Below are 24,382 nucleotides of genomic sequence, written 5' to 3'. Positions count from 1 at the left end.
TTGACGTCTCTTTCACAATTTATTGTGCACTGTGTTGGGGAGGAAGGGGAACTGGATGTGGAGGACTGCCCTAAAATCATCAGGTCAGGGGTTTCAGGACTGTGAAGTTATTTAGGCCAGGTGGAAAGATGCTAGAATTACTCTCCATTTTGTGCCCCAATTCTCACTGTTATTTTCCTGCTGCTAGCTATAAAATTAGCTGTCTCACTTCTTTCAAAGCCAAAGACAGCACATCTCCATTATCTCATTAGATATTCTTCTTGAAATAAAAAGCTCTTCTACATCAGTAACAGCATCTATTAGCACAGCCATGCTCCAGTTCCCTGGGTACCGCTGATCTCAGATGACCTGCGCATACTAGACGAAGGTAGACCAGGGAATCCACAACCACCCTAAGGGATTGAAAAAGGGGCAGGGAAAGGGGGAGGGTTGGAGGAGGCTTCTAGATGTAACTGTTAACTGAGAGGAGCCTCAAAATAGCCAAGTTTCAGGCTTCTTCCTAGAAGATTTAAATTTCTCCAAGAAAATCCCTCATCAATTGTGGAGTCCATAATATTCACTGCTATTTATGCTGCTAGCCTGTGGCTGGAGAACATTTCCTAAGATGGCTACAATTCTGTAAAATACATGTTCTGTAAAATAGGCATAATAATATTCTTAGCTGAGGGACATACTCTTGTTGCCCCAGCAGTGTCTCCTTGGCACTCACCTCCACCTGCCCAGGGCCACTTATTGTGATCACCTGGGACTCTCTGGGAGCACACTTGGTCTGCATGTTGGGAGAATTGAAAATGCTGGAGGGTTAATGCCCGGAAGAGCTTTCAGTATGGTGGAGAAACACCCCAGCTTCTCATCTCTGGGAGAGGAGAAGTTTCTCCATCATCTCCCAGAGCTCCCCAGCAAATCCTCTGAGCACCAGTCGCCTACAGAAGTAACTGGCTTGATAACACACCTATTATTGGCTTCCTTCTCTTCCTTGTCTCACTTGCCCACGCATCTTCTGGTGTTTCTTGGGATTAACTCTCAAAACTATGAACACTTAAATCCTTGTGTCAGCGTCTGCTTTTGGGGAAACCCAAATTAAGACATCCCTCATAGGGTTGATGTGAGGGTTGAAAGAGACGATGTATGCACAATGCCTGGCGTATAATAACAGCGGCTAGTATTTATTTATTTAAAAGATTTATTTATTTACTTTATTTAGTTTTGGCTGTATCAGGTCTTAGTTGCTGCACGTGGCATCTTCGTTGAGGTACGCGAGATCTTTTGTAGCGAAGCACAGGCTTCTCTCTAGTTGTGGCGTGCGGGTTTTCTCTTCTCTAGCTGTGGCGCTTGGGTTCCACAGCACATGGGCTCTGTAGTTGGTGGCACGCAGGCTCTCTAGTTGAGGCTCACGAGCTCAGTAGCTGTGGCGCAGGGGCTTACTTGCCCCGTGGCATGTGGGATCTTAATTCCCTGACCAGGGATCGAACCTGCGTCCCCTGCATTGTAAGGTAGATTCTTTACCACTGGACCACCAGGGAAGTCCCAGTTGATCAGTTTCTTTGTGTCAGCACTGCTTTAAACACTTTACATGTATAAATTCATCTAACCCTATGTTAATCTTCATAAACAACCCGTTATTATTACTCTCCTACAGATGAGACTGACACACAGAGAGGGTAACCCGCCCAAGAGCACACACTGTTCAAACCACTGAAACCATTATTCAGACTCAGGCAGTAAACATGGCAACATTCTTTCAGGATGCTGGAGTGGTTCTTTGAGTTATTGGAGCTCTAGCTTTTGAGTTGACTCTGGGAAATTTTGGCTTGTTTTCTGTGTAGTATTGACACATGCATAACAGTATTTTGAGAGAGATTTTTTTTTCTTGTTGCCTCTACCTAGGAGGGCTTCTATAGGGGAAGTGACAGCTAGAGGTTGGAAGGGGTATTTATACCTGTCATTCAGACGCCCTCTAAACAGAGGTCAGCTACAGCCAAGATGGGGGATGGGAAGAGAGTGAGGAAAGCCGGCGACGATGTTCATGGGTTGCTAAGAGAAAAACTGATGGTTCCTTCTCCCCTCTACCTCCTACAAACCCCAGTTTTGGTTGTGGGGAGTTAGGGTTGGTGAGGGAACTGACCACACCCTCCAAGGAACTGGAATAGACATAAAAATGGGCTGACCACACCCCCTGGCCACTTCAGTGTCTTGAGCCACAGGCCTGGCAGGTGACGATGGTGATGGAGAAAGGGGGAGGGGGACAGGATTTAAATCAAACACAACATTCAGGTTTAGACTAGATTGATTTTTTTAACAAATAAATTTATTTATTTTTGGCTGTGTTGGGTCATCGTTGCTGCGTGCGGGCTTTCTCTAGTTGCGGCGAGCGGGGGCTTCTCTTCAGTGTGGTGCACAGACTTCTCTTGTTGCGGAGCACGGGCTCTAGGTGCGCGGGTCCCAGACCAGGGCTCGAACCCATGTCGCCTGCATTGGCAGGCAGATCTTAACCACTGCGCCACCAGGGAAGCCCAACTAGATTGATTTTTAATAGCTGACAAAGACCTAAGAGTCAGAAAAACTGTCCAAGATGTGAAGGGACACAAAAGACAAATTTGCTGTAAAAACATGGTTCAGAGTAATGACTGAAGAAAAAGAAACTGCTTCTAGTTTACACCCTGCAGAATTGAGCCTGCTCAACAATAGGTAATCTTTATAAAGTCCTTACTATGGGCCAGGTACTCTGTGAAGCATTTCACAAATAGTCATTCACATAGATCTGTGAGGTGAGTACTATTATCACTGTCATCATCCCCATTTTACAGGGGAGGAAACTGAGGCACAGAGAACTTGAGCAATTTGCCCAAGGGCATCACTAGAGCTGGCATTTGATCACAGGCAATCTGGCTCCTAAGTCTATGGTTTTAGCCATTAAAGTTACACTGCCTTGCCAACCATTCACTTTCATATGGCATTCTATTCTGGTGTGGTTTTTCCCTCTTGGGTCTTTTGAGGCTGACATTTCTCTTCTTTCTACCCTGTTTGTGGTTAAACTTAGTGCATGGAGGACAGGAATAGAGGTTTTAATAGTTTAAAATGAGCTACTGGACTTGCATTACTAAAATGACATTTTCCCAAATGGTATGAACTTTAAACAAAAGCATGTAAGGTCTGACATTCTGATTTAAGCTCTGAGCAGGGCCAGCGAACAACTAATGCTGACCTCTTCCTACACACACTACAAATTTACACATTGATTTGATTCTTAAGTTTTTCTCCTAGATCTTGATTGCATTATGAGATCTAGGCCCAGATGGGCATTTCATAAATGCTTTTTGACAATGATTAGAAGGCTTATTTAGTCTTCTAGATTTGTTCCGCATATACCCAGGATAAAAATGTCTTGCATCTTGATGACCACTTGTTTATTTATTATTGAGACCCATAATAAGTAGCACACATGGTCTCTGCAGCAGGAAGCTTCTGAGGCATCTAATAGGAACTCAAACCCAAATTGTCTTAAATGCAAGGAAAAGGCAGAATTTGTTTCATTAAACAAGTCAGTGGTGTCATCAAGAACCCGTTTTTTTCTTTCTTTCTATTTTTCAACTCTGCCTTACTTAGTGTATAGGCTTTGACCTAAGGCTGGTTTTTCCTCCTAGCTAGCAAATGGCTGCCAGTGGCACCTGGGATACTTGCTTCCTTGTTCATCCAGCAGGATAGACAGGGAAAACCTCTCTCTCAAACCATAGGTTGTTAAGTTCTTTCCTTTAGTCTAATTGGGCCACACATTGATTGACTAAGAGTAATAAGCACCCACCGCCCTGGAAATGTGGATACTAGAACACAGTTGTGGTTCTATTAGAAGGAAGAAGGAGCATATAGATGTTGGGGAGGCTCTGAAGCTGTTTCTTCATCTGGAAAAAGGTGACCTATCAGAGAATCTTGCAGAGAATCACGATGCTCAGAGATAATGTATGTAGGGTTGCCAGATTTAGCAAATAGAAACAGAGAATGCCCAGTTAAATTTGAATTTCAGATAAACAGCAAATAATTTTTAGTATGAGTATGTACACCTCTTTCTACAAACGTTACAGATTTACACATTGATTTGGTTTTTAAGCTTTTCTCCCAGATTATGAGGTCTGGGCCCAGAGGGGCATTTCAAAAAATTTTTTTTTCTTTTGACAGTGATTAGAAACCTTATTTAGCCCTCTACCCTGTATCCAGGATAAAAATACATACTTATACTAAAAAATTATTCATTGTTTATCTGAAATTCAAATTTAACAGGCCTTCTGTATTTTATCTGGCAACTCTAAATGTATGCAAAGTTCTTGGCACATAGCAGGCATTCATTCAGTGGTAAGTATTAGTGTTGTTTCTATATAAGAAAAGAGCTCAGTTAAATGGCAGCGTGGTGCTTTTTAACTCTTACTAACATAGAAAATATATGCTTTTGATCAAAATTGCAATTAACTGAACTGGATGTGACTCTAAGCATCCCTTCACCACTACTCAAAATGAGATCAAAGCAAAGGTCCCTAAGTGGAGGGTCATATTTGCATACATGGGATGGCACATTATAAAGCATCTAATATTACCACTTAAAACTAAATTGAACTTGCATCACCGGATAGTTAGTTATTGGTCTTTCCTTATCTTGTTCTAAGTCTATACAGATAAACCATTCTTCATTTGATTCGAAGGTAATGCTGCTACAATTCCTGGGACAAAGGCACTAACATACAAGATTGAAAATGGAGTGATCGCCTCAGGAATTCTAGCTCCATGCGGGTGAAGCTTGAGGTCACAGCAACTGTTACTTTGCATCTGGAGGAGGCAGGAGACTCTGCAAAGCTCTCTGCTGTTGCCTCTGACTCCATTTTCCTTCACTGCTAATTCATTGTTCTTACCTGTAAAATTTTCTAATATGCTTCCTGAGAAGCCAAAGAGAGAGCAGGCACCTTCATTTTGTCATCAAATATTCACCATATTATGAAAAGGAAAACCCTACTGACTTGGCACTGAATGGCCAAACCCAGCATATTGTTACATATTGTTACCAGATTCACAACAGGAATAGATTAAGTGGATTTTATCCAAGATATCTAATTCCCATTACAGTACAGTACTGCGTATTTCTAATTTGGTGGCTGCTATGATCTCATACACTGCTTATTTTCTGTGCTTTTCCTATAAACCAGGAAAAAAAGCCATTTTTCCTGTTTGTTTTTTTAAGTGGAAATTATTATGCACATTACATAGATTAGTCTGCAATGTCTTTAAAAGTATTATTTTTCCTAGTTTTCAAAAAGTGGCATTGGAAATGTATCTCTTTCCATTCCATCACCTCTTCATCCTCGTTGGAAACTTGATCCCTAGTAGGTATTAAGATCTTTACATTTCTACTGGTTGGGCGATGACTTCATTTCTTTCATGCCAGCTGGGGAATCTTGTGTGGCTGAGCATTGGACCGAAGCAGGGCTGTGGGTTGCTGCTGCTGCTTAACAGCCGTTTGCATGTATCCAGCTGCTGTGTAAGGAATCCTCAGGCTACTAGTTCTTTGCACCTAAATCACCCAAGGGATCGCAGGCTGATGGACGAGTGTATGTGTGAATGTGTGTATATGTGCGTGCGTGTGTGTGCGCACGGGCAGCTGCAACAGATGGGCATCAGCAGCAATGGATTTCGATATCATTTTTACCAACAACAGAGATAAAGAGTCCTCCATCCTTTATTTCCAAGCAGTGCCTCGGCTTCCGCCCCAAATGTGCTCTACCCCTCTTCTCCGATCCCCCACCCCCGCCCGCACGTGTCCCTAGGGAGGAAGAGGCCAGGATAGCTGCGCTGCAGGCAGGATTCCCCCTTTTTTCCCGCTGTGACAGGCGGATTCCCGGGCCTCCTCGGCCCACCACCCCCGCAGCCGCCCCTTTCCCAGTCACGATCTTCCCCCCCCATCCCCCCTCCCTTCGAAAGCTCAAGGCTCGGGCCCCGCCCCTCCCAGCCGCCCAGCCCAGGTTGCTAGGGCCTGGCGGGGCAACCAAACCTGGCGCGCGAGGAGGCACGGCGCGCGCGTACGCGCGCAGACAAGCTTATACAGGGAACCAGCTGTCTTCTGCTTCGGGGACCAGTGCACGAGCGGCGCGGGCGGGACGCGCGAGCCCGAGCCCGAGGACGAGCGCTCTCTCCTTACTGGTTCCTATCAGAAGTGGGCGGGGATAAGGCGGGAGCTGGCGGAGTCTGAGGAGCTTCTCCATTGGTCCAAACGGGAGGGTTGGGGCGGGGCAGTTAGCAACTTAGGCTGCGCGTTCGCCTGAGAGAGAGGGCGGGGTCGAAGGTTTCGATTAGTTGTCGCCGCCGCTGGGGAAGGTAAAGCGGCGACGGCGGCCTCGGGAGCTGTGGAACCCTGCCTGGAGGTGGGGATCTCGGCGGGGTGAGTAGACGCGCCGCCACCCGCCCGCCAAGCCTACTTGTCCTCATTCGGCCCCGCGCCCACCCAGCTTCTCCTGAGAGAGGGGACCCACCCGGTCCCCCCGGGCAGACGTGAGACGGGGAGGTGGCGCGGGTCCCCCCAGAATGGGGCGACGCGGTGAGGGCACCCCACTCTGGAGTGGCTTCTCCTCAGCGCCCCATTGCGCCGCTGGAGGGGCTTCCCCGGCGAGGAGCTGGGGATGTATTTTGGGGTGTAGAGAGACGGGAGGGTGTGAGGAGGGGCGGCGGGTCGAGGCCGCCCCGTGGGGCTCCCCTCAGCGGCGGGTCTGCTGCATCCCCGCCCCGCCGCCCCCGCGGCCCGAGCTCCCCAGGGCTTGCAGCGAGGGAAGCCCCTTCCCGCCGGCGCTGAGGAGGAGCCTGCGCGCTGGAGCCCCCCGCCCGAGTTCCGTGGGAGTCCGGGACCCGCCGGGGACTGCGAGCTGCGGCCCCTGCCCTGCTGACCTTGGTCGCCTGCGAGGGTGGGCGAGTGACCCTCCGCCTGCCCCGCGGTTCCTCCAGCTTCCCCCGAACAAGTTTCACGCGTCGTTATGAAGTTCAAGACTAGCATAGTGGGGAGAAGCAGAAATTGGCCCCTTCCCAGACCTTCGTACCCTTTGGACCCTGATAGAAATTAAATCCTGGGGTTTGGAACCATTTCCCAGAACGAACAGGTTCTGCTCGCAATGACACGTTCTGTGCCCACGTTGGGGGAAAAAATAACCTGAACATATTTCAGTGTAAAGGCAGATCTTCCCCGAGGGTTTTGTTTTTCGCTTCACTTGAGTGTTAAAGCACAGATGCCTGAAAAAGAAAAGCCTGACCTTAGTATCTCCACAGTGAGATTAGACGGATGCTGTGATATTTAAGTAGTTGCAGATCAGTGTTCTGTTAACACAATCTATTTTAATTGACTGAAATTTAAGCTGATTTTAGAAAGTATTGCAGACACGGAATGATTTCTTTCCGTGCATCTGAATTAGGTTTGTTTGGATGTAATGGTTTATGTAGTTAATGTAAAGGATTACACAAATTAATTTGTCCGGGAGCATTTGACCGAAACAGGAGACATAAATATGTATAGAATAGAATTATCGCTTTAGGTAACATCTGCTGGAACATTTCCAGGTTGTTCCTTTCTTGCTGTAGGGTTACAAAAGAAGGCATCTTTACCGAGCCTATTCGGAATTATTTGTGAATGACATTTAGATGTAAATTTGTTTTAAATTTCTTTAAGTGTTTTAAAATATTTTATTCATAAAATGTGAAGAGTTGAAGGGGGGGTAGTATAATCTTATATTTAACAACCCAGTTACGGTCATTAATAATACATTTTTTAAAAAGGTGTGCCTCTACACTATTTTAGGTTTGAGCATTTTTGGCGTTGCCACTGGAACGGGAGTAAGGAAGCCTGCAGCAGTATTACCAGTTTGACACCACCAGTGGGTGTTTCTGTTGACAAATGCAGAGAAGAGAACATTTGGGAAGGAAATCTTTTTTCTAAGGGTGGGGGGTGGGCGAGTGGGGGACGGAGCCAGAAGAGAGAAGCTGTAGAAGAACTAAAGCTGCCAGGGCAGTGTATGCTGAGCATTTCACAAGTACAAGGAAACCTAATTAGGATAAAAAAATTCAGTTTGGCTGTATTAAATAATAGAGCTCCAAAAGAGGCATGCTAAATAAAGTTAGTAATTACAAGAGTGTTAAATAATCTACTATTTCAGAGGAGTTGGAGGGTCTTCAATTGTCAAATCCCTTTGAATTGTCTTGCCTTTTAACCTAATCAATGCAAGCATTCATTTGATATATATGTATATATAGAAAACAGTTTAGTATTCTAATTTTGCTTATTTAGTAAGTTTTCTGAGCCTAATATTTTTTAAAACAAAATTTGGTATATCAAAAAAATAATTAGAGGGACTTCCCTGGCAGTCCAGTGGGTAAGACTCTGCGCTCCCAATGCAGGGGGCCTGGGTTCGATCCCTGGTCAGGGAACTAGATCCCACATGCTGCAACGTAAGATCCCCCGAGCCACAACTAAGACCCAGCGCAGCCAAATAAATAAATATTTTTAAAAAATTAGAAATAAGCATTCTTTCTCCAGAGAGGATTCCTTTTTTTTTTTCCTGCTCAGATTTGTAATTTATTCATGATTTAGGGGCTTGTGGTAGGGATTTTTTACCCCTTTATCTCAGGTTTTTGATTTTCTACTTATACAAGTTCCCTGGGCTAAATGTGCCACTATTTTCATTGTAATTTTCTTGGAGTTATTTAAATCAGAGTGTGGCATCAACAGTATTCCCTGGGGTTTTAAAAGAAAAGGCTCCCACTGAGGGAAATTGCAGGGCCATCTCGCATAGATGAGTAATAGAAGGTTGACTGATTGCGAATCAGATGTATTCTGTTCCAAATGTGCTGCATGGAGTTAAGGCAGTTTCATTTAATAACAACCAGATTTTACTTGGTATTTCTGCTTTGAAGGTGCGGTTTTGTAACAATACAAAACGAAATACAGAGGTGGAGACATTTCGTCAAGTATGCCTTCCCACCGCCGCCCGCACCCACCCCCCAGCCTTGCTTCACCACTGTGTCTAAGAATCTGTGAGAGATGCTTTCAACAATAGTTGCATTGTTGGAAATGACAGTGGCTTCTGTTGCAGAAATTCAACCTTTCATTATGATTTATGTTTCAATTTAATTTATGGTAGAAAATTCCAGTATATCTGAGAATATGGCTGTGGAATTTGTAAGGAGGTGAGCAGAGAAAAGAAGCCTTCTTCAGTGTGTCTGTTAGAAGTTCACCTTTTTTTTCCCCTTTTTATTTTGATAACTTTGGTGGTTATCTCCTTTATTTCTAATACATGTTAGCGGGTATGTTAACATAGTACTTCATTTTCGGCTGTTAGCGTGGGGATATGACTTTTTCATTAATAACTTGATGTCAAGTAATAACAGAAGGCATTTAAGAACAAACGAATCCACATACTTAGATCCAAAATGTGAGGGGAATCCTTTAGGTAACGCTTAATTTTGGTACAAGAATAGCAGAATTTGAAGTATTAAGTCACTTTTTAAGTAGAAAAGAGTTTACTCAGAATTTGATAATTTTAGTTTCTAAAGTTTTAATTTTTGGCAACATTGAATTTCTTGATAGAGACAGAGATCGAACCTCAAAGGTTCTTTATCATCTGATGATGAAGTCAGTTGGGTCACATATTTCAACTTGAGAAAATAATGTAATTGAAAGACTATATTTAAACTTTCTGTTTGGGAGGGTTTTCCAGTTTACTTTCTATCTTAAATTCAACATTAGAACTCTTTTGTTGGTGATGCATCACTTACTTTAGTGTTTGGATTTAAATTCTTGATAGTTTCTAGAATGTTTCCTTTATATAGAACAGTGCTTGGAAGACTGGATTATTCAAAGATCTGGCCTCATTTCTCATTCAAGTTTGTACAGTTACTTCTTAATACTGTGTGATATGAACTTGGGTACAATTCTGTCAGTGGGAAATGAAAGCTGTGAGTGAGGACCTTCCACCTAAAGAGCCTGATAACATTTAGACAATTCAGATTTGGGAATTAACAGAAAATTATTTATTAGGTTAAAAGGACTTAACCCATTCCAGTCTTTGGAATTGATTTTCTTCATTTTGAATTAAGCTCTTAGAAACATTTGTGTTTGAGATAGTTCTAATTAGGGTTAAGTTTTGGGTGTGGTCACTTCTAATTAGGGTTAAGTTTTGGGTGTGGTCTCTTTTGGGCAGTTTTCTCTATAATAATTAAATTCTAATATTCTATTTATTGAGCCTTACTGAATACCAGGTTCTATGGCAAATAATTTATTTGCATGAATATATGTGTGTATGTGTGTTCTCACAACATTCCTGTGAGGTAGATGTTTTTCTTATTTTCCGTATACACTTGACCAAATGGGCTGAGGGAGAGAAAATATTTTACCCCGATTACCTAGCTAGTCAGTAGCTGAGGCAGAACTTCCATTTGAAACCGGTATGACTTGAACATGTGCTCTTCAAAACTATGCTTTCTGCTTCTCTTTAGAAATCTGATTTCCCAGACATGTTTTGAGCTCCTACTGTACATCACTCCTGGGGTGGTTACTGGAGGTATAAATATGCCTCCTGGAGTTTATAGGCTACATTGGCAAGGCTGCCTGACCTTTAGTCACATGGGAGGCTGGACTCAGATCCATCAGCACTGATGGATAGGACAACTGCAAGTTCAGACTTTTCTAAGAGGGTCGTTAGTTCTGTTTCTTCATAATTGAAGCTTGTACATAATTATTTACACTCAAATGAGGTAGCTGTTTCTGATTAACCACTTGGTATTTCATGTTTCTTCATGTTCCATTTTAACTTTTGACTGACTTTGATTAAATTTGCCACACTAATAAAGGCTGTGAAGATATTCCTTGAATTCAATTTTGTGGTTTAGATGCACTCTTGAAGTAAAATGGCAGCCATTACAATCTGCAGATGGGTACCCATCTCTTCTGTAATTGTAACGACTTCAGTGAAATAAAATTTGGAGGTGAAGTCTACAGAGATATGTTATTGATGTTGCTTAACACTATGTAGGAGTTACAGTTTGACAACATTTTTCTACTTGCAAGTAGAATTTCCTGTTACTTATAGCCTCTTATGGGTGTGTGTGTGTTTAAACAAGACCCATCCTTAAGAGAGCTACAGTTGCTTAGCCCAAAGGAACCCCCAGCGGTCCATGTTAGGGAGGAAGAGGACTTAACATCTTATTCTGTAATTGATGAGAATCACTTTTGCCAGTTATTAAAGTTAGAAAGGAATGATGAATATTGTAGAACCTCAGGGCTGGAAATCACCTCGGCCAAAGCAGGACAGTTGTTCTACGAAGATGGGACCTATACAGAAGTGCTGTGGATTTCTTTACCAAGTATGGGTTTTGAATATGCATTTTTAACAGTTTTATTGAGGTATACTTTACATACCATAAAATTCATGTTTTAACCGTACCGTTCAATGATTTATTTTTGTAGATTTATGGAATTGTGTAACCATCACTACAATCCAGTTTTAGAACATTTCCATCACCCCAAAAAGATCTCTCCGGCCAACACACATTTTTTTTAACCTTATTTACTTGCTTCCACCTAGATCCTTTTATCATTAGACACTGATAAACGAAATCATGTAGATCTTAAAAGATATGTCTTTTAAAAATACCTTCTTATATGTATTACAATTTCTTAGTACTTTTTGTATATTCAAAAGTTTTTGCCTAAACATAATATGTAGCAGAATATAGAGGACAGTACTGCAAGTGCCATCCATTACCTTGTCTTTGTGGTTTTGATTTGATTCTGTTTTGATCTTTTTTAAACCAGCAAATAAAATACAGTGCTCTTAGTGATATGTTGGAAAAGCAGAAATAAGAAATCAAGGTAAAAGTAATATAATTATTGGGCAAGAAAAAATTCCTTTAGGATTTAAGACCAAGGGCAAAATAATTGGTTTTCTTGATTTTAAGCCAATAACATTGTGCATTTTATTGTTTGAGCTCTAATCCCCCTTGAGAGATCCATGCTTACGGTGCATGCCAGAGAGTAGGCTTCATTAAATTCGGGTATGCAAACGCATTGTCTACTTTTTGCAGTACTTCAGACTGGATTATTGGGAAATTTAGAAATAGTTTAACCTGCAAGGTACTGTAGCCGCTTTTCCCTGCCTGCATCCTTTTTTTTAGTTACCCTGAAGGGTAGGCAGGGGAGATAAAGCTCCCTTGGGAACGAGTTGTACAGGATGGGATGAATTCCACCCGTTTGGTTCCCAGGTGCTCTCTTTGCTCCCTGTTCTGCATGTGTAGATGGACACTACTGATAGGATAGCTTGGGGATGTTATTTTTTGAGTACACATAATAGAGGAATGCAGTTGTTTGGTGGGAAGTAAAGTGTTTTGGAAACAAACTTTCATTGCTTTTAGATGAACATTTCTCTATGGAAAGTGACACAAGTGCCAGGCAGGTAAATCAATACCTCCTTGTGTGGTAGGTTGTGTCTGGATTTTTTTACAAAATAAATTTATTTGTTTATTTATTTTTGGCTGTGTTGGGTTTTCCTTGCTGCACGCGGGCCTTCTCTAGTTGATACAAGCGGGGGCTACTCTTCGTTGTGGTGCGCAGGCTTCTTATTGCGGTGGCTTCTCTTGTTGCGGAGCACAGGCTCTAAACGTGCGGGCTTCAGTAGTTGTGGCACGTGGGCTCAGTAGTTGTGGCTCGCGTGCTTAGTTGCTCCGCGGCATGTGGGATCTCCCCAGATCAGGGCTCGAACCCCTGTCCTCTGCATCGGCAGTCGGATTCTTAACCATTGCACGACCAGGGAAGCCCCTGTGTCTGGATTTTTAATAACAAACAGAAAGGACACAGCACTGCTCTGATAATAATAGTTTACTGTAAATTCAATCGTAACTGGCTTGAAATAATTTTACTTAAAAAAAAAAACCTGTTTGGGGCTTTCCTGGTGGCGCAGTGGTTGAGAGTCCGCCGGCCGATGCAGGGGACACGGGTTCGTGCCCCGGTCCGGGAAGATCCCACATGCCGAGGAGAGGCTGGGCCCGTGAGCCAAGGCCGCCGAGCCTGCGCGTCCGGAGCCTGTGCTCTGCAACGGGAGAGGCCACAACAGTGAGAGGCCCGCGTACCGGAAACAAAACAAAACAAAAGAAAACAAAACAAAACCGTGTTTAATTTCTATGGCTGTGTGATTCTGTTGTTGCTTTGTATTCTTTGTTAAGAGAAAGGCCTAATATCAAATAGCAACAAATGAGCTTTCTGACTTCGATTTAGAGGGAAATAGTGATTTCCAAAGTAACAACTTTGGGGCTTCCCTGGTGGCGCAGTGGTTGAGACTCCGCCTGCCGATAGAGGGGACACGGATTCGTGCCCCGGTCCGGGAGGATCCCACATGCCGTGGAGCGGCTGGGCCCGTGAGCCATGGCCGCTGAGCCTGCGCGTCCGGAGCCTGTGTTCCGCAACAGGAGAGGCCACAGCGGTGAGAGGCCTGCGTACCGCAAAAAAAAAAAAAAAAAAAAAGTAACAACTTTGGTTTCTGGAAGTTAGTTAACAAAACATATGGATGAATACATTATGTTTTTTATTTGTTTTTAAGACTGCTTTAAATTATTTTAGGTAAGTTGCAGTTTTAGATCTCAGTTTTAGATTTGATACTATGCCTAAAGATTAGGTTCTTGGCAGTGTAAGATCATATTATAATAATCAGATTAAGCACACACACACACACACACACACACACACGTGAGGAAGATGTGGCAGATAAAAAATGGTGATAAGTAACAGTTGAAGAACAACTTACTGACTTGGATTTGCCCAATTACCTCGATATTGCCCAAGAGTAGTAGAAACTAGTTTCCTGATGAATAGAATCTTTCAGAGATTATGAAAGCTTGTTCAAATGTGACACATCCTAGAATTTATCCACAAACTCCACCCTGGTTTTTGAGCCAATGGTGGATGTTTTAACTTTAATCGCTAGTAATTATTACTGGTAATATTACCACTAAAATTTAAGATTAGCATTGCAAACGAAAAGAAAAAGTTTTATTTTAATTGTTAGTAATTGAAAACAGTTGAGGTAGAACAAAAACTAATTTTGTGCAAACTGGTGTTTCATAGTTTGTTATTTCTTTCTAAAGTAACCTGTCCTATATCCTGAGAATCTGTCCTTCATTTAGCAAATACTTATTGAGTGTCTACGGTGTACCAAACTGTGATAGAGGCTGGATAGAGTGATACATCAAAGGGAAGTAGGCCCTCAAAGACTTTATAGGCTTGAAATGGAGGCAGAGGAGAAGTACCAGGCACTAACAGGGTAGGGGGATCTGCCATGTGGGGAGCAGGTAGGAAGGGCACGCCGAGGAGGTAACATTAAGTGGGACCTGAAGGATGAGAAGGGCATGGTTTAGTTGGGGAAATAAGTTATTGTGGCAGAAAGTGCAAATGCCCTCAGGCAAGTTGAGAGAAATAGAGGCTTTTGAAAAACCGAACCTTTTAAAGAACTGAAAGAAATCAGAAATGGCTGGAAAGTAGAGAAGCAGGTGATGACGCAGAAGTAGGCAGGGGCCAGGTCTTGAAAAGGCTTAGTAGGCCATCTGCTGGGTTTTTGAACTTGTCCTAAGTCTCCTGGCAAGCTATTGAAGGTTTTAAGCAGAAATGTGACATGAAATGAAATGCCGCAAAAAACAAGAGTTTTAGCTCAATGGAACCTTGATGATTTACCAAAAAGGTCATAATCCCTGCAAGGTAAAATATTCTTTCCTCATCTCATTAAAAATTTTGCAACTGCCTTCTTAGTTGATTGTCATTTGTGGTACTCTTTTCATTGTTTTTATAGAAATTAGCTTCAGTTTTCTAAAGGCTCCTTCTTTTCTTTTATCCTTCACCAGTCTGTTAACCTTATATAGGAATGTCATTTCTATTTATAACTGAGTTAAAAATTTTTTCTAACAGTTTTAGCTCTCTTCCATATTTAAACTTAAAACTCTTCACTGGTTTCTTTTTCCCCCAGACATCTTTAATCTGCTCAAGGTTTTAATGAAACATTTCATTAAATATCAATATTAAATTTGCTTTATTCTTTTCTTTCCCCAAATACAACATCTTATGTCTAGTTTAATATTTTTCAGCATTTATGCTATTTCATATTTTATGAAATCTCATTTGAGCACCTACAGTGTTTTTAGAGAATTTTGTTAATAATGTTTAGAATCAGTAATCTTTAGCAGGAGTACCATTTTCAAATCTGGTTCACATTCTGTGGTTTTACCACCTTTTATATTAAACTAGTCTCTGTTGAGCTTCTTGCCTTCAAGTGAGCTTATGTATATAAAAGTGCTCCACAGGTTTTATTTTATATATCCTGATTTGTTTCTTTCTCCTTCTACAGTATGTATCCCTACATGCTCAGTTCAGTTTTGGAAATCTTCAACCATGCTAAGTTTTTCTTGCTTTGATGACTGAACAAGCATTCATTCAGGGCTTCCTTGGTGTAAAGTGGTTAGTTTGTGTCAGTATAAAATGCCATTGTGCACTTCCCCTTCATGTATACAAAGAATAACCACAGCATCACCTCCTTCTTCAAATATTTCCTTTGAAATCTACATTTTGATGCAGTCTCTAACTTAGCTCACTTTGGCCTTGAGTTCTGAGGCTTTTCTGAACCATTTTATACCTACTCTGTATTCTTTCCTTGTTGATTTTTTTTTTTTCCCCTTGTGCTGGTAACTTGAAGAATTTACAGTGGTTTTGTGTCATTACTATTTTCACTTCCTATCCAGCCCAGGACATTTATTTTTAAAGAGTTGCCTCAGTTTAGAGTTTGATGTTTTTGTGCTAGTGGTTTCTCTACCATCCACAGTGACTGCCCTTGATTTGGAGTTGTGCTTTCCAGTCTTGTCCCTCTGTGCAGGGTTGGTAAAGGAAGGCCATACTTGTCTTTCTTTGACTAACTTTATGATGAGGTGATGATTTGGGTATCTTGGTGTCACTGTGATGGTAGGTGGTAGAGATACAAAGCCAAGCTGTGGTGTTGTGCCCTTTTATGGAGTTTGTATTCCAGCAGAAGAGGCCAAAAGCAATGACTAAAGAACAGGACGATATGCACATTTAGATGGAAACACAGGGTGCTGGTACTGTAGGCCAGAAGAGGTGCACTTAACGCAGACCTAAGGGGACTGGGGAAGGTAATGATTCCTGAGTATTTGTGAAGAGTCTTAAAGGAGGCCCAGAATGTCAGGTGGAGGGAAGGGGTTTTCTGGTAGAAGGATCTAAGAGCATATGGAGCTGGGTGAATAGCAAGAAATGACGTGGATTTATATATTGCATGCCTTGCTTTGATGCTTTGACCCCAGTGACATCCCAGGACCTTGGTTTTCTTTCTTTATGGCCATTTGGCTTTTTTCTGTTCATTTTCACTTTTACTTGAGAGTATACATAGGAAATACTAAAGCCAGGAGTTTAAATAGGGGTGGGCCTTTGGTAAAATGGATAAGCAGATGGTATCAGTTTTCTACTGTAAGGCATGGAGTGTTGCCTGTTGTTGCCTGAGCATCTAGTGCATTGCCTGGCACAGAGGAAATGCTCAATAAATATTTCTCTTATGAAAGGTGCCTTTTTTCCTGCCCACCCCCCATCTCCTCCTGTCAATGCCTTCTTCCTTGTTTGGTGGTTTCTCTTCTTTGTCAGTTACCTGTCTAGTGGATCTTCCTCTCTGCTCGTCCTATAGACGTGCTTGTCCTGTAGGTCTAGTCACTGGTCTCGGACATAGTTGTGTTATAATTGGATCCGTGTTAATGTATAACTAGGTGCTAATGGCTCCCTCTGTGAGACTCCTCAAACTTCTGTCGACATTTACAGTATGGTAGATGAAGGGGAAGCCAAAGTTTACAAATATAAGAATGATATTTCTTTGAATTTTTTCATGATTTGTTGCATGAATTCATAGAAGTGCTGAGTTCTGTTCCATAATAAGCTCTTGTGTGTGTGTGCATATGTGTGTTTGTATATATCTGCTTTGTACCTTACTTAACATTAAGCAAAACCAATATTTTGTGAAGATGTTTGCTTATTTATTATGTGGCTTCACCCCCAACCCCCATCACTGCTTAGGTCCCTCAGATTGGGAAGCTAGTTTAAAATGTGTTACCACATTGAGGTAAGAATATGTGTCTTACAGAAAGGCTCTCTAGGATGCAATGATTTCACCAAAGAATCTACCGTACACTAACGGTTGGTTAGTTAGATGGAGGGCTTTTAAAAAAATTATTTATTTTATTTTTAGATGCTATAGTAGACTTTTAAGTATCCTCTCTACATTTTGGTAATTTCTCATATTATAGGTCCCACTTTCCCAGAAAACTCATCCACAGTCTCTTTTACAGCTAGGATACAGGCTTGTGACCTAGGTTTGACCAGTCATTTACGCAGAGTGAGACTTGTATATAGAAGTGAGCATTGTGAGGTGGCCATCATGTGTAGTTGAACTGATGACCTGGTGATCATGTTGACAGAGGTGTTTGGTGGGGGCAGAGCTTATGGAATTCAGTCTCAAGTGGTGTTGGTGCTCAGCAGTGATAATCTTTTTTTTTTTTTTTTTTTTAATCTTCCTATTCTCTGATCATCTGGAATTTGTGTTAGATGTCTTATATTAACTTTGGAATATTTTCAGCCATTATCTCTTCAAATATTTCTTTTGTCCCATTCTTCTATTTCTGTGATTCCAGTTACCAGTATGTTAGAACCTTTGATATTGTCCCACACCTCTTGAATGTCCTGTTTTGTTTTGTTCTGTTTTTCACGCTTTTTTCTCAGTGTTTTCGGTCGGGGTAATTTCTACTGACATCTTCAAGTTCACTGATTCTTTCCCTGGCTGAGTTGAGTCTACTAAAGAGCCCATTGAAGGCATTCTTCATTTTTCTTAACTGTATTTTTAATTTTTAGCACTTTCATTGTATTCTTTCTTATAGTTTCCATCTCTCTGCTGAGTTACCAATCTGATTTTTCATGTTCCCCTTTTGGGTTAGAGCTCGAAACATGTTACTCATAGTATTTTAACTTTGATTCTAGATATTTCCAACATCTGATTCTGTGTCTAGTTCTGACATGTTTTTTGTCTTTTCTGAGTGTTGTTTTTTCTCTGCTTTTTGTTATGCCTTGTGATTTTTTTTTTATTATAACACTGACTTATTTTGTAGAACAGTAGAAACTGAGGTACAAAAATTTTTTTTCACTTTGAAAGCAGTCACTGTTTAAAAACTGACCAGATTACAAAAATAATCATGGTAGATACCTTAGTTGATCCTTCTAATAAGCCTGTTGATCTGGTCTTCCCTGTTGCCAGCATCTCTACATTCTAATGGGTGGTCTTTTTCTTCGTTCCACCTCATGGAGAAGATAGTTTGAAGGGCCACGGGAAGTTGTTTGCTTCTTTGAAACGTTTTCCAACAGTATAGATCTCGTGAATCAGGTCCTCCATGCAGATAATGCCATATTTACAAAGAGATAGAGCAATCAACACATTATCTGTCAGGGCAATTCACTTGTTGATTTTGCCATAACCATGCTTGTAGATCAATTCATTTACTGACTTCAGGTTTGGATACCCCCATGCAATACATGGTTCCACAATTCTCAGCATGTTAATTGAAGCCTGTTGAGCTTCACGTGGGTGCCATTGAAGATCTGATGGAGGTGGAGAAGCTGCAACACCTTTATGGACCTTTGGGCTCACGCCACAGATATCTCTGATCCTGATGACAAATGCCAGTTTGGGCTCTGCAGGTACATAGAAGTTGCTGTCTTTTCTTGTCATCCTCACTATTCAAATCTCAGTTCTGTACATCTGCCTGTATTCCTTGTGATAGTGCTTAACTTTTTCATAGATAAGCTTCCTCCTTGCCTTTCAAAGCATCTTCTGGGCATACTTCTTTCTCAGGTTCTTGATCTTAAGCTCTGTGAAATTCTTTTGCTTTTTCTTAAGGGTTTCTGGCACAGCAGGAACCTTTTTTTAATTCTCTCTTGCACCCTCCATGGTTCTAGGTGGGAAAGAGCTGAGGTGCATAATTTTTATGTCTGTAAATGGACACATCTTTCCCTGTGCTAGGCCTTTGTTTCAGGAATTTGAGTTAATCTAGTTTGGAGTTGGGCTGGTTTTAAGTTTGGTTGTTGCTGTGGTTCCTCTCAGTATACCTCAGGCTTCAAATTCTCTGATTAGGGTGGGAGGTGGTTTATTTTATTGGGTCTTCCTTCAGGACTGTGACTTAGGGTCTCCTTACATGCTCTTGATCTCCTCCTGTCCCTCTGCCAGTGGTATTATGCTGTTTACTTGTTATTGGAAGTAGGTTAGCTTAGAGGTGGGGAGTGGTGGTGGGGTGTGGTCTTTTGTTCTGATTAAACCTCAGGCTTAGGCCTGCATCAATGTCCCAAGGTCATGCCCCTACCCTAGCTATTGTTGTGGGCTCAGTGTGGAGTCCTGCCCCTCTCCCAGAGTAGGGTGCCCACCCCTTCCTCCGGCTGCAGTGAGTTTTCACCTGTGCTTTAAGGGTAGAAGCACTTATTGGCCTTTCTTTCACAGATAAAGGTTTTTCTTCCCTAGTGTAGGTGGGAGGGAAGGATCTGGGTGAACATCTTGCTCCTGAGACACTGCTGCAGTTCCCTTCCCTCAAGTCTGCATCACAGTGGGCACTCCTCAGGGCTCTTTCTGTGAGTGGTTGGTGGCGTTGGTGAAGGAAGATCCTGCAGAAGGCTGGGGTCTCCCCAGTTTCTGTGACCTCCATTGGTTTCACACTGTTCCTTCAGCAAGCCACATCGGGCTTTTATCAATTTGCTTTTTATTCTAGCTGAACTCCTCTTGTCAGTGGCCACTTACAGTCTACCCTAGGTGAGCACAAGGTTGTCTCTCTCCTTGCAGGCCCTTTCTCTCCGAAGATTTTGAGCCAGTTGGTTGTTCTCTGATGGCTTTCAAGAAAGACATGAATTTGAAATTAGTACATTGTAAGGGCGGGCAGCTCTGTTCCTTCTAGCTTTCTTATTCCAGGACGGAAGACAGAAGTTTGGTTACCCTTAAAATTTTAACATGCACATTTAACTAAGTCAAAGCTTAATTATTATTCCTATCCTCCCAAATAAGACAGAGATTTTAGAATGGCTTACTTTTTAACCCTTATCCCCTCTTCCATGTTAGTTATTTATGCTTTGGCTTTGCCTTGTTGAAACCACCTTAAGTTTGTAAAATAGTGAATATTTACTCATCAATATGTTTTCAATTTTCTTTGCTCACCATTCTTTATTCACCCCATTTCTTCCTTTTGGGTTTAGTTTTCTTCTTTATAAAGAATGTTCTTAAGTAGTTCTTTCACTAAAGGCCTATTAGTAGTAAACATGGTCTCGGTGTTTCTGAAAGTGTCTTTACTTCACTTTTTCTCTTGAATGATTGTTGAGCTGGGTACAGAATTTATGTTGACAATTGATAATGTTATTCTCTTGTCTTTTGACAAGTTTTGTTTGTTAATGAGAAGCCTTTAGTCAGTTCAGGTATAATTTCTTTGTAGGTAAGTAATTATCTTTTCTTTTGGGCTACCTTTAAGATTTTTTCCTTGTTTTTGACTTTTTGCAGTTTCTTTGCGATACCTCTAGATGTGGATTTGTTTTTAGTTATCCTGCTTTTTTTTTTTTTTTTGCGGTACACGGGCCTCTCACTGTTGCGGATAGACTCTCAGAGTCTCCCTTTTGATTTTTAAATTTTTCTCTGCCCATTATCTTATTCCTAAGGTTCTCGTCCTAGAAAACCTTCCTGAACCAGTTGTCCACTCCTCTCTTAGCTACCTAACCTCTCTTCCCCTTCTTCTGTAAACATCTGGGTGTGGTCTATACATACTCTATCCATTTCTCATCCACTTCTCACACTTCAGCTCGATCTCTGACTTCCCAGTCTCACATTACTTAAACTGTTTTTGCTGAGATCTCCCGTAACGTCTTGTTTGTTGCGTCTAGTGGATTCATTCAATCCTAATTTTACTTGACATTTCTGTTGCACCTGACACTGTTAGTCACTGTCTCCTTGAAGCAGTGTGTTTCCTTTGCATCCTTGTTCTCCATGTCTTTCTCTTACACTTTTTTCTCTGCATTCTCTGTGGGCTTGTCTCGATCCACTTACTCCTTACACACTACTGTTACCTGGGCTTGACTTCTTGGCCAAGTATTATCCTAGGTCATTGTCTCAATTACACCCACAGTTTCAGTTCTACTTACATGCAGATGTATTTCTAAATTTCTAAATTCTTTCCTGTTTTTTCACTATATGCCTTCAGACTCATTCTTAATAACCTGCTGGAAAGCTACACCTGACTATTCTACAGGAACCTTATACTCAGGATGTCTAATATGAAGTACAGCATACTTTCCTCAAACTTGCTCTTCCTCCTTAATTAAAAAAACAAAACAAAACTCTGTTAATGGTTCCACCATCCACTGAGGCTCCTAAGGTGGATAGTTGGGTCTTATCCAACTCAGATATATTATCTACAGTTGCTAGTATGATATAAAACGTGATTTTGATTATGAAACTGATCTGCTTGAAAGCCTGCAGTGGTGCTCTGTTGCTGACAAGAGAAGGAGAAAGTTAGGAGAAAGTCTGATCTCCTTTTATCTGGCTCATCAGGCTCTCCTTGGTGTGTTCTCTGCCTGCCTACCTCTCCAGCCGCACATCCTTTTCTTGTTTGCCTCAAACACTGCGCTCTCCAGCATGTAGAGTTCTCCATAAAATTGCTTCAAACTTGGTATCTTTGCTTGTGCTGTCTCCTTTGTGTGGAACGCAGTGTCTACTGCAGACTGTGTGGGTTGCTAGCTCTCAGGTTGGTGGGACTCCCTATTCCTCATGGAAGCTGCAGTTAATTGACATCTTTCCCTACTTCTCTGGCCTCAGTGTTACTGAGGAGTATTCCTTGTCTGAACTATCATTTTGGAGAGCCAGGACTGGGTAAATGCTGGCATCAGTCCTACTGAAAGAAGGTGGGGAGTGGGCACAGGTAGAGGTGTTTCACAGCTCTTCAGTTATGTGGTTTACTATTAAGCCATTTCTTTTCTTAGTCCCGATCTCAACCTGCTTCATAGCTCCTTGGAATTCCTCAGAGATCTGTCTGCTGTGAGCCCTCCTATATTCTCAGGGCTGCTCTGGGTTTATTTTTATATTTCTTTTGCCTATTTCAGGGGGTTTTAGTGTGGGAGGAAAGGTAAACGCATGTGTCTGGTTAGCCATTTTAAAGCAGAACTACAGTGCCTTATACTACATGTGGTTTCTCATTTTTCTCTGTTGTAGACATCATGGCAAAGAATGTCCTTTTTTTTAAATTTTCATTTTAATTTTTGGCTACACCACGTGGCTTGTGATCTTAGTTCCCCGACCAGGGATTGAACCTGCTCCCTCCGCAGTGAAAGCGCAGCGTCCTAACCACTGGACCGCCAGGGAATTCCCGAATTTTTTTTTTTTTTTTTTTTAGCGGTACGCGGGCCTCTCACCGTTGCGGCCCCTCCCGTTGCGGAGCACAGGCTCCAGACACGCAGGCCCAGCGGCCATGGCTCACGGGCCCAGCCGCTCCGGGGCACGAACCCGCATCCCCTGCCTCGGCAGGCGGACTCCCAACCACTGCACCACCAGGGAAGCCCTTTTTCTTGTTTTTAAACCATGGTATTCCAAAAACCTTTTGGTCTTTAAACTGTGTTATTTTATTTGAGCACAGAACACTTGAAAGGTTGGTGTGCCACGTTTAATCCATTACATTTCTGGGAGAATAGTTATTAGCTCCATTTTATACGTGGGGGCCCTGAAGGGTGTTCTGCCCAGCTTCTGGCTGGGGTAAAAATAGGATATGTTGGGATGTAGAAGAATGCTAACGACTGTATTTCCAGCCTCAGTAAGTGCTGAATAAATATTTGTTGAATGAATGAATCGTCTTTTATTAAATGATATGTTAAGCCCACTCCTAAATCGCATCTCTGCTTCTTACTGTTTTACTTTTCCCCTTTTATATTTTATGCTGTGAAAGTGGTTAAATAAGCTTTAAAATTCAATGGTTGGTACGCAAGACATTGCAAGTTGGAAGACAAATGCTACTCTGTTTTAGTCATAATGAAAAAAGGCTCAAGTGGAGATTCTGTGCTGATCTGATTTTATTTTTTTCCAATTTAATTTTTTGTCCTGGTGCTGATTCTTTGCAAGACCACCTTTCTGGTTCCTGTAACAGCTCCAAGGGGCTTCCCAAGGTTTGGGGCTAGGGTAAATGGCCCAATTCGTTGTACTCTAAGGATGACTCTGCTGTTAACAGTCAGGTTTTTCATATAATCTCTAGTAAAGAAGGAAAAATTAGCAATTATAGTTAGGCTCTGGAGATTTGAGGGGGACACTTTTTAATGGATGAACTAGCAAATATACAAACTTTAATGGAATAAGTGATTAACATGTCAGAGTTTGCTGTGTATTTAGCTTTCTGTAGTTGGTTGGCTTAGATAGTGAAATAAGGGTTCTTAGTAAAAATGATAAGACCCTGGAAAGGATTGGTGGTGGGACATCCATGGACTTACTGCAGAGTAGTGTTAACACACGCATCTTCTTCACTGTGCACATGGAACACTCCATTTATTTATTTGACATCTTTATTGGAGTATAATTGCTTTACAATGTTGTGTTAGTTTCTGCTGTATAACAAAGTGAATCAGCTATATGTGTACATGTATGCCCATATCCCCTCCCTCTTGCGTCTCCCTCCCACCCTCCCTATCCCACCCCTCTAGGGGATCACAAAGCACTGAGCTGATCTCCCTGTGCTATGCAGCTGCTTCCCACTAGCTAGCTATTTTACATTTGGTAGTGTATGTATGTCAGTGCTACTCTCTGACTTCGTCCCAGCTTACCCTTCCCCCTCCCCGTGTCCTCAAGTCCATTCTCTACGTCTGCATCTTTATTCGTGTCCTGCCCCTAGGTTCATCAGAACCATTTTTTTTTTTTAGATTCCATATATATGTGTTAGCACATGGTATTTGTTTTTCTCTTTCTGACTTACTTCACTCTGTATGACAGACTCTAGGTTCATCCACCTCACTACAAATAACTAAATTTCGTTTCGTTTTATGGCTGAGTAATAAATACTCCATTGTATATACGTGCCACATCTTCTTTATCCCTTCACCTGTCGATGGACACTTAGGTTGCTTCCATGTCCTGGCTATGGTAAACAGTGCTGCAGTGAACGTTGTGGTACATGACTCTTTTTGAATTATGGTTTTCTCAGTGTATATGCCCAGTAGTGGGATTGCTGGGTCATGTGGTAGTTCTATTTTTAGTTTTTTAAGGAACCTCCATACTGTTCTCCATAG

General features: G+C 41.9%; 1 protein-coding gene and 1 pseudogene across 3 annotated transcripts in view; one reads left to right on the top strand and one right to left on the bottom strand.

Annotated features, from left to right (window-relative positions):
• Positions 1-6,345: 6,345 nt before the first annotated feature.
• CDKL5 (cyclin dependent kinase like 5) overlaps positions 6,346-24,382 on the top strand; it is a 182,716-nt gene continuing 164,679 nt past the window's right edge. For 2 of the 3 annotated variants that reach the window (XM_070044733.1, XM_030843708.2), the window contains exon 1: positions 6,346-6,418. The gene's annotated coding sequence lies outside the window, so the exon portion shown is untranslated. The remainder of the gene's footprint in view (positions 6,419-24,382) is intronic. The other variant, XM_030843709.2, reaches the window with a different exon arrangement.
• LOC115845633 (large ribosomal subunit protein uL30 pseudogene) lies at positions 18,304-19,043 on the bottom strand (annotated as a pseudogene).

Source organism: Globicephala melas, chromosome X, assembly GCF_963455315.2.
Source record: "Globicephala melas chromosome X, mGloMel1.2, whole genome shotgun sequence".
In the NCBI taxonomy this organism is placed as follows: Eukaryota; Metazoa; Chordata; class Mammalia; order Artiodactyla; family Delphinidae; genus Globicephala; species Globicephala melas.
The sequence above is the reverse complement of the archived record's forward strand: the minus strand, read 5'-3'. Positions and strand labels throughout refer to the sequence as shown.